Raw genomic sequence first — 11,603 nt, 5'->3', positions numbered from 1 at the left:
CCTCCTCGCCACCTCTCTGCTCGACATTGCCCACCACCATCCTCCAATTTCTTCGCCGGAGCCCGTGACGCCGCCGCAGAAGGAGGAGACGCCAGAAGCCACCCCTGGAGCCGCCGTTTGTTCGAGGAGCCTCGCCGCTGTCAACAACGCCACCGCAGCACGTCGCCGACCATCGCCGCGCCTCCGGTGAGTCGCCAACCCCTACCCTCGCCGCCAGGGAGCTCGCTTCTCGCTAGAGAAGATGATGCTCGTACGCCGTCGGATCTCCCTCTAATCCTGCGGCTCAGGATAGAACATACCGGTTCGCTCGTTATGATAGGCTGACAGTGGCCCCCGCTGTCAGGCAGCCCACTCGCGCCAGACGCTGAGCTGGGCCGGCCCGTTTAGTTTCCGCTGTGCAGCCCAGTTATGTTTCCCGCCTAAGCCCAGCCGTTTGAATTCGAATTTTCGAATTATTCAAATTGCTCACGGATGCCATGTTCAATTTTAAATAGGGACAAATCTACTTGGCCAAATTTAATAAATTTTATATATTTGGAAAGATTGTGAAACGCTCTATCCAACCCCACTAGTCTCACCCTTAGTTTCGTTGTAGAATTAATGCGACAAAAATAACAAGGCAGGGACTTTTGTAACTTCAAACAATTATTAAAAATCAACCCTAAGTGGTTTTGAGGTGATTCCAACTCTCATAGATCACATTTCACATACTCTACATGTTTATGTAAAAATATCACATAGTTGTTTGTATGATAATGGACTAGAGCAAAAGAATGGCTATGTAGCTATTTCTAGTCCATTTAAACTTATCCAAAATGATTTCTCAAATAGTATGAGAGGTTCCCTCTCATTTAAATCATGGTCCTAAGCAATTCAAAGTGATGTGTTGACTTGGTCTATGTCATCTCATAATGGACTACTTAGAGACATTAAATTGTTGCAAGAGTAAGGATTAAATGGTACGAGGTTAATACCTCATTTAAATCATTTTCCCCAAATGATAGATATGAATTGTTGACCTTGATCAACATGAATTCATACCTTATTATTATTTGAGGAAATTAAATTGTAAAAAGATTCAATGAGAGGAAATTATTTCTCTCTTACAAGTTTTCTTAACACACAAGCCAACCCCTTTTGATTAGTGTTATGATGAATGAATAGCTTGTGTGAACCATGTGTGTGATTAGTATAGCCTTAAGACTTGCTTGGTGAATGTATACTTCGTATTCAATTTTAGACGCTAGTACCGAGGAGTACCAGGAGGAGGAGGTCTACTTCCAGGAAGAAGAACACCACTTTGATCAGTACACCAACCAAGGCAAGCTAATATTCTTGCAAGCTACCTTAGTGCAAAGCTCTCCTCGAGAAAGGCACTATTACCCTATTACTTGTGTCGTACTTTACCAATCCCAGTTATTATCTCTCAACGATTTACTTGGATTTTGCAAGTTTACATTTATAGTTAACTTGGGTCTAGATTTGGAGTAGTGCAAGAACATCAAAGTTAGCCTAGAAAGCTACAAGTTAGTTAGCACCCCTCATGCTTAGTTGCTAATGCTAAGTTAAAAATGACTACTATAGCTGGGAACTTATGAAACCTTTGAATTCTGAAAACCTTGGAAGGATGAGTCATGCTATTGAAAGATTTTGAAGGTGAATGTGACTTGAATAAAATGGTGTCTTTGATGAAAACTGATGATTGGGTTTGGATGCGATACCATTCCAATTCTTTAGTACCCCCACAATCCCCTATTATGGGTAAGGCTTTAGCTGAAAATTTATGTGTCTTAGTATGGGTTCCCTCTGAACAAGCGTCATAGAGGTTATGCCGAGGCTGCCTCCGTTGAAAGTGAAATGACGTGAACTGAGGTGAATGTACGACCCAAGCCCTGTGCAGTTCCCGGGATAACAGTTGGCTATCACCGGGAGGCCAAGCTCATGGGGAGAGGTGCCTATACTAGGGTGTATAAGTGAAAGGTTAATGGTTGATGATCCGCATACTGAGTTATGATTATTCAGGGTTATCCTTGAAGGATGTAATCAAATATTGTGGCACAAGTGTGCAACCTCTGCAGAGTGTAAACCTATTCGAATAGCCGCGTCCGCGGTCATGGACAGTTGGAAAGGCCATACTGTTCCATCATCAGAACTTTTACAAAAGGGTGACTTGTGGTTTGAATTTGAAAGGTGACTTTGATTTTTGAATCACAACAGAGTTGTGGGAATGACACTAATGTTCCCACTTGAGTTAGTTAGCATATGAGGAGTCTTTTACTAAAGTGTTTATGAACTAAGATTGGCTTTATGCAAATAACCTAGAGCTTAGCATACTTTCCCTCAAACTGTTAGTGCGTACACTAGTATTAATTTGCGAGTGCTTGAAAGTACTCACGGCTGTGTCCCTGGCTATTCAAATGGCCAGACTATGGAGCTGAACAGCTGTATGAAGATGACGGCCAGCAGGACGTCTACGACAACTAGGAGCCTCTTCTAACGTCAAGCGTTGCCTGTGGAATAGATAGTCCACTACTACTTCTCTTCCTCTACGTATTATGTAATGATCATTAGATCAAGTGTTGTAATGAGACTGGATCATGTGATCCTTTTTATGTAATGACTATTATGGTATTGTAATGAATGATGACTCTATGATATTCAACTGTTATGTCTCGCAAAAACAATCTTCCCGGGATTGCGATGTATGGCATAATAGGCATCTGGACTTAAAAATCCGGGTGTTGACAAGTTGGTATCAGAGCCATTGTTTGACCTTAGGAGACCCTAGTTAGAATGGACGTCTGAAAAACTTAGTTTCAAAAACAAATGAAGTGAATATTTGCCAAAAACTTATTCACACTCTTACCCTTGGGACTTTTTCCAAAAGATGAAATTCATGCTTCACTTTGAAATCCTACATAAAATTTTGATCCACTTGCACTCCTCTAACTTACTCATCCAATTCACTTTCAGATGGAGCCAATCAACACCAAGTTTTACCAGCTGGGAAATGGTGGGAGCCTGATCTTCGAAAGGGACTTGAATGCCCTATCGGACTTCCTTGAACGCCCTCACCCCGAGTTCCACGAAGTAGAAGTCAACGACCAGCCCGGAGGGGAACTTCAGTGGATTATCACCGCTGATCTGAGGGGCAAGATGGAGCCTCTTACTTCGGAGAGGATCCTATTTTCCTTCAGGGAGAGCAACTGGCTGGACGGGCTCGCTCGTGCTCTTCAGGAAGCACTTGCCCGTCTGTGCGGGCAGAATGGGGTAGCACTCCAAGAGGCTCGCTTTGCTCACCTTGCAAGGCGTAACTCCGCTGGAGAACCCATGGACCTGCAATCCCACCCCGAGCTGAGGCACCACGTGTAGCACCTGGACTTTATGCTGTTCTAGACACAGAAGGAGCTAGACAACGCTCGTGTCTACGCCAACCAGACTCATGCCCACATCACTCAGCAGGGTGATGCCATCAAGATTCTTGCAAAGGATCGGAAGTCACTCCGCCAGCAGCGTGCCCAGAAGGACGCTACCATTGCGCGCCTTCGCGAAAAGATAGTATCCTTGGAGGCCACTGTCAAGGCCCAAGAGGACCAGATGAGAGATATGGAAGAAGAAGGTGAAGACATTCAGGGAGGAGGAGCCTTCCTGAGTGATGATGACGACTTCGAGGAGGATGAGAACACCGATGTGGAGGATTACGAGTTTCTGGATGCCGGAGAAGATGACTACATCCCGATAGATGTAGATGATGAGTAGTTTCACATGTTCACTTCCGTAGGTGTGAGTTGTATCCCGTCCCTTGTATCATAGCTTGGAGAAGAATGGTTCTTAAAACCATTAGTGTGTTAACTTGTAATGTGTGCTGTTTGAAATGAATGAAAGTGTTGTTTGTTGTCAACATTACAAAGTATTCAAGTTTTAAACTATTTGAACTTACTCAAAACAAGCCATAGAAAATTCCCTCTTATCTCATGATCTATCTCAATGTTCAGATGGCCCTCCAACCCGTAGCGCAAATCAGGATGCCATGGTGCAGATGTTGCAAATCATGTTGGAAGGTAGAGAGGTTGAAAGAGCTGAACGACAGGCCAACATTGCAGCACTTCAACAGCTTGCTAACAACAACCATGGCCATGGAAACCATGATCACCCTGGGTCAAAGCTGAAGAATTTCCAGAACACAAACCCCCCAATGTTCAGCAAGACAGAAGAACCCCTCGACGCCGATGACTGGCTCCAGACCATGGAGAACAATCTAGAAGTTGCGGGAGTTGAAGCCGCAGAGAAAGTCTTGTTTTCCACCCACTACTTAGCGGGACCTGCAAGAGCCTGGTGGACCAGCACCCGTGCCATGAATGCCGGCCAGGTCATGACTTGGGCATATTTCAAGCTCAAGTTCAGCAAGTATCATGTGCCCCCGGGTCTGATAAAGAAGATGAGGGATGAGTTCCGGGAACTCAAGCAAGGTAGAATGTCTGTGGTAGAATACCGCGACAGGTTTCTCACACTGTCAAGGTACGCCCCGGACGAGACCGACACCACCGAGAAGAGGAAGGAAAGGTTCCTGAACGGACTGCATGATGAGATGCAGACTGTGTTGGTCAACATCCCCTTTGCCGATCTTGAAGCCCTGGTGGATTCCGCCATCCAGATGGAAGGCAAACTGCATCAAGCCAATGAGAACCGCAAGCGCCGCATGATGAATCAGAGTGGGCCCAGCAATACCGCAAGGTATCGCCCCAGTTCAAGTGGAGGATTCCACCCCAGAAACAACAAGCCCAATGCACCGATGTCACGTCCGGGTTTTCAGAACCGGAGTGGAGGACACCCTAGGCCAGGAGGCCACAACAACAACAACTTCAACCGTGCCCCGATGAGAGCCCCCAACAACAACAACACTAACACCGTACCCAGGACTGGGAGCAACGCTGTCCCCGTCACCCCCAAAGACAAGTCCACCATCACTTGTTATGAATGCGGAATAGTGGATCACTACTCTAATGAGTGCCCCAAGAGGTTAGCCAAGACCACCCCCAACACTGCTGCACCTGCTCAGCAACAACGCCGTGTCTCCACCGGCAGGAAGTTCACCCCCAACAACCCGAACAACCGCGGCGGCCGCCTCTTCCACATGAACGCCGAAGAAGCCCAGGAAGCACCGGATGTAGTGCTGGGTATGTTCTCTGTTAACTCAATACCTGCAAGAGTGTTGTTTGATTCCGGAGCATCGCATTCGTTTGTTACCGAAGATTTTGCATGCACTAGTAAGATTCAACCAATCAGTTTGAAACATGTCATGATAGTTCAAATACCTGGTTCAACTACAAAAGCAAGAAAAATTTGCAAAGATGTACCCATCAGAATCCAAGAAAAATATGAAAATTTGATTGTTCTGGGAACAAAAGGTTTGGAAGTAGTACTAGGTATGGATTGGATGTCAAAACATCATGGATTGATTGACTGTGCCAAGAAGGCCATCACCATGACTAGTAGCACCGGAATATTAGTAGAACATGTGTCTGAAAGGCTGCCCAGAAAGTTCACCTGCAACCAAAGCTTAGCCAAGCCAACCTTGGATCAAATTAGGGCCGTCTGTCGATACCCCGATGTGTTTCCGGATGATCTACCCGGTATGCCCTCAGATCGGGATATCGAGTTTATCATCGAGTTAATCCCTAGAACACTAGTATTGGTTTGTGAGTAATTGAAAGTACTCACGGCTGTGTCCCTGGCTATTCAAATGGCCAGACTATGGAGCTAAACAGCTGTATGAAGATGACGGCCAGCAGGACGTCTACGACAACTAGGAGCCTCTTCTAATGTCAAGCATTGCCTGTGGAATAGATAGTCCATTACTACTTCGCTTCCGCTACGTATTATGTAATGATCATTAGATCAAGTGTTGTAATGAGACTGGATCATGTGATCCTTTTTATGTAATGACTATTATGGTATTGTAATGAATGATGACTCTATGATATTCAACTCTTATGTCTCGTAAAAACAATCTTCCTGGGATTGCGATGTATGGCATAATAGGCATCTGGACTTAAAAATCCGGGTGTTGACAAGCTGCTCCTCTCCTCCTCGTGCGATGCTTGTCTCCCCTTCATACCTGATGATACATAAATAACAAGACTTATACAGTATAAAGATCTCATCATTCAAAGTATCGTTTAGGAACAAGTTCACCTGTTGCTTAAGTAGCTTCGCACGAGCCCTTGTAATAAGTCCAATCCGAACTTCATTGGACTTGAGCTTCACAGCAGGTTCATCATCAGTTAGTAATGACAGAGGTAGTAGTGAGGTAGGGATGTCCTCATCACCCATACACGCCCACTAGTATCCATTCAAAACCATCAAATTTTGATTTAACAAAAATCTTAACACATAAATCACCTGTCTCCACTCTTTGGATACAGATAGTTTCTATAATACCACCAGCTAAAATTCCACCTGATAGACCATGAGAAGGTAGACAATACCAAATTTAATCTCCCCCCCCCCCCCCGATGTCTAATCAAAGGTATGGAAACGTTTTTTTTTGAAACCCAGGACTGTGAGGCAAAGTGCCCCACAGCATTTTCTTTTATTAATATAAAGAAGACAGAATGAAAAAGTCCAAGACCTATGTACAACTATCTAAGAAAGCACAAAAAGATACAACAAGACAGGAAAAGGGCACTAAGGCAGAGACCTAATCCAATTCATGAGATTGTCCTTGTACTTGGCCTTAATTCTATATTGCAATAAAGTCATATCATGGATAAACTGGCCCTTCCACTTAAGGAATGAGCTTCTCTCCCTCCTAAAAATCTTGGCATTTCTGATAAGCCAGATATTCCAACATGCAGTAATAAGCACTTCCATAAAGAAAGGCTGCCGAAAATTCCTCCTTGCATGATGTACTATGGACTGTATATCTCCCAAAGGCTGCCAATCAATCTGCAGGTATGTCCAGATCCGAGCACTGAAATTACATTCAAAAAATAAATGCACTCTATCTTCATATGCTCTCAAGGGACAGAGCTCACAATGTTTGTCATCAGAAACATGCCAATTTCTCCTTTGTAATAGGTCTCTAGTATTCAGTCTATCCGACAGCAACAACCAAGCAAACACCTTGGTTTTCATTATACAACAAGATTTCCACAGCCACTGATACACATTAGGCACCTGAATATGTGAATGAATATGATCATAAAACCTTTTCGCGAATAACCGTTACCCCAACAATAGGTCCACTCATCCTTCTGCTGCAACAAAGGATTATCCTGCATAAGGGACTCCAGTGTTTGAAACTCAAGGTGGGCTGGCTGAGACATTGGCAAATAGAATAAGGAATGCAAGTTCCCCAACTGATATACTGCCGAAACCGAAATGTCTTTTTGTAAGGCATATGAGTGTAATCTTGGGAACCTGATACTCATTGGTAATATAGATTGTGCAACATCCCAATTGTCATTCCAAAAGGAAATAGTATCCCCCTGTCCATGAGTCACCGAAGCCACCCCTCTAAAATTGTCAACTTGTCTCAAGTACATCTTTCCACCAAAAAGATCCAACCATGTTTTCCTCATGAGGCAATTTCCCTTGGTAGTGAGCATTCCAAATTAATTGGATCCAAGGAATATCCCTTTTGTTATAAAACTTATCCAGGAACTTGATTAACAAAGCTGCATTCTGCTTCTGGAAATTAATTATCCCTAGTCCTCCCTTTTGCTTTGGTTTACAGACCATTTCCCAAGCAGCTAGAGACTGTTTTGGTACACCATCTTTATCCCTCCACAAACACTGTCTAAGGATTCTATCAAGTTGATTTGTAAGTCCTGGTGGCAATTGCAATGTGCATAAAAAATGTAGTGGCATAGAGGATAGAGCTGAATTTATGAGCTGCAATCTGGCACCTTGAGACAAAAAACTAGAGCTTGAAGTAAGTTTCCTTTCAAGCCTACACACTAGGGGGGAAAGTTCAGCAATCGTTGGCCTTGTACTCCCCAAGGGTAATCCAAGATAGGTAAATGGCATCCGACCTATCCGATAGCCCAAACTCAGATGCCAACTCTTTCAACAAATCATCCTCCACATTAACAGGCACCATTTGGGATTTATCAAAATTAATTCTCAATCCAGTAGACAGTGAAAATTTCCTAAGAGTATCTTTGAGTGCCATTAACTGCAGTTTATCAGCTGGCATGATCAGCAAAGTATCATCAGCATATTGGATTATTGGAAAATCCACTTCATTTGTAATAATTGGCATAGCAAGAGTCCCTTGGACCACCATATCATTGACTGCAGACTGCAACAAATCTGACCCAAAGAGATAAAAGAGAGGAGAGATTGGATCCCCTTGTCTCACCCCTCTCTTACACTCAAACTGCTTCCCAGGGATACCATTCAGTAAAATTGATGAGGTACCAGTAGACAGAATAATCCTTGCCCATTGAATCCATTTATCATTAAACCCTTTATGTCTCATTACTTGCAGTATAGCCTCATGCTCTATAGTATCAAAGGCCTTAGCAAAGTCCAATTTAAGAATAATAATTGGTTTTTTTGATTGCTGACAATGAAACAGATACTCAAAACCCCAACCCAAACAATCTTGTATGGTCCTACCTCTCAGGAAACCATACTGATTTTTGTGAATACATGACAAAATTTTCCCTTGAAGCCTATTAGCAGCCAATTTTGTCAGAAATTTGACACAGACATTAGTCAAAGATATTGGCCGAAAGTCATTCACATAAACTGGACTTTGCTTCTTAGGCACCAGGGTAATATAAGATCCATTTATGTTGTTTAACTTAATAACCTCACTGTGGAAATCAGCAGCCAATTGATAAAAATCATGCTTTATGATGGACCAACATTTCTTAACAAAGAGACCATTAAAACCATCAGGCCCAGGTGCCCTGTCCACAGGCATCTCTTTTATTACCTCATCCATCTCCTTGATCTCAAAAGGCCTAGTAAGCTCATCAAGTCCCTCAACCCTTTGAAGGAGTCTAGACAGATCAAACTGCATATGAATGGGCTCAGAACAACCCATCCTATTCTTATATTCCTTCAAAAGCATACCTGCCATTAATTGGTGATCAGTAACATCATTGCCATCCACATCTCTAAGCAATGCAATAGAGTTTCTCCTAAATCTCTCAGTAGCCATAGCATGGAATTTTTTTGTATTATCCTCCCCTTGCTGGATCCATCTAATGGTACACCTCTTCCTCCAATAATTACACTCAGCCAGTAATAAATCAGCTAAATGCAACTTAACAATGCTTCTGAAATTAAACTCCACCCTATAAAGAGATCTTTGCTCTTCCAAGGTATCCAGGACCAGGATTACTTCATTACAGCTTTTTATTAGGCCCTTTAATCTTGCCAAACTGAGATGCCATTTTTTAAGTTCAAACCTTAACTGCTTAAATTTGTCAGCAATGACAGCAGTACTATAACTCTTACTAGAGCCTTTCTCCCAAGATTTGGTCACACACTCTTTAAAGCCAGGCATATCTACCCAATAATTGTCAAATCTGAAAATTTTTGCTCTAGGAATATTAGTCTCAATATTAATGACACAGGGCACATGATCAGACCCAATCTTAGCCGTGAGGCAACACCATTGTGTTTGGAAAATCTGTTATCCAGTTCATGCTGGTAAAAAACCAATCAAGCTGTTGAAGCAAAGGATCTTTCTGCATATTAGACCAAGTATAAGCTCTTCCTTTGATTGGCAATTCCAGTAATCCCAAATGTCCAATAATCTCATTAAATAAAAACATATCATTGACATCCCCTCCTGGTTTGTTCCTATTGTCATGTGATCTGACAAAGTTAAAATCACCCAAAAGCAGCCAATTGGCCCATCCCGGTATTTGCAAATTATATAGCCAAGAAACAAAATTATCTCTTTCAATACCATGACAGGGACCATAAACACACACCAAAGTCCAAGTTGCATTATTATGAGTAGAGGTGAAATTAACTATCAACCCAAATCTTTCAATTTGCCGCAACACCCCTTGAAAAACTGAAGAATTCCGGACCACCAAAATCCCACCAGAGGCACCTACCGATGGGGAGTAAGCAAAAGAATCAAACCTCTTGGGACAAAATTTTCGAATAAGTTTCCAGTCAAAAGATTCACACTTGGTTTCTTGCAAACAAATAATATCACATTCACTCTCATCAATTTTGGACCTGACCTCTCTCTATCGCCCCTCAGCATTAATACCACGCACATTCCAACACATGACACGCCATTTTCTTATAGATAAACGACTCAAGACACACATAATAATAGAGAAGAGGTCTCACACTGACATATAACATCAGTGCCCACAAGCCAGGACATAAAGCAGTAAACTGAAGCAACATTCACCCTAATAAGAGAAGGACACCTGACACACACCACAGACACAGAGAGATCACTCCAAGTATCCTCCAAAAGCTGACACCAGTATGCTTTCTGGCCACCCTTACAAGCCAAAAGAAGAGGAGCAGAAACTCCTCGGATCCACAGATCAGATTTACTTATCATTGGAACCCTCCTTGTGTGTAGTTCCCTTTGGATCAGCTTCAAGCTGCTCCCTAGTCAACTTTGCTGGTGATATGCCCAAAGCAGTCCCCACTCTCTGCATGACATGTATAGGAGTAACTGGAATCTGATGCTCTTCATGATCTGCACTTCCATCCTCCTCCTTATCTGACTCTTCAGACTTCTCTGATGAACTATTAACCAATAAGAGTTTAGCTCTACTTTTCTTCTTGATTTTTGGCTGAGTTGTCAGCATAGGCTGAGGCCTATATCCTTCCATCTTGAGACAGCTTCTAGTGAACCTCCTCTCAGACAAATGTACCACTGGAGTAGCAATCTTCCTAGCCCTCCTTTTCTTTGGTGTTGAGAAGGAAACAGACACATCCACTGAGTGCACCATCTCAACACCAGCACCTATTTTCTGCTCATTCTCCTGCAATAGAACAGTACAGTTTCCACCCAGCTTGTTCTTTTCCCAAACAGATTTATCAATGAAAGCAAACAAAGATCCTTGCAATGGAGCAGCAATAAATTTAGACATCATGACTGGCAGAACCTTACTTCTCAGTCTATTCCATTGCATCACAGGTGGCAGCTCAGGCCCAATGAAGCAAAGGGAAAGTTCACAGTGCATAATCTGAATATTAATGTTACCATGCTGCTGCTGCTGAGGTATGTCCATGGCCAACATGTTTACTGAAGAACCAGAAGAATCAGACAAATTAACCACCATGGACTCCTGCTCCTGTTGCTGCAAATCATCCACCTGTTCAGGTATGTTCTCATGATCTTGTGCTTGTCCATTATCAGGAAAGTTCTGCACTTCATCCCACCCTATTTCAGGGTACTGAGGGTTCACAAACAAGTTCTGATTTGGCACCAATTGACCAGGGAAAGGATGAGGATTACCATCCAGGGGCATGGGATCTTCATCAGCAGGCAAAACCTCTGCAAAATCAGCTGAGAGGATGTATACAGGTGCAGTCCAGGATTCCTTCACACCACCAATAGTTGCAAATTTTCCAAACACCACATCTCTAGGAACCAATTGGGG

The sequence above is a fragment of the Lolium rigidum genome, chromosome 1 (assembly GCF_022539505.1).
Source record: "Lolium rigidum isolate FL_2022 chromosome 1, APGP_CSIRO_Lrig_0.1, whole genome shotgun sequence".
Lineage (NCBI taxonomy): Eukaryota > Viridiplantae > Streptophyta > Magnoliopsida > Poales > Poaceae > Lolium > Lolium rigidum.
This window is presented reverse-complemented; position numbering follows the sequence as displayed.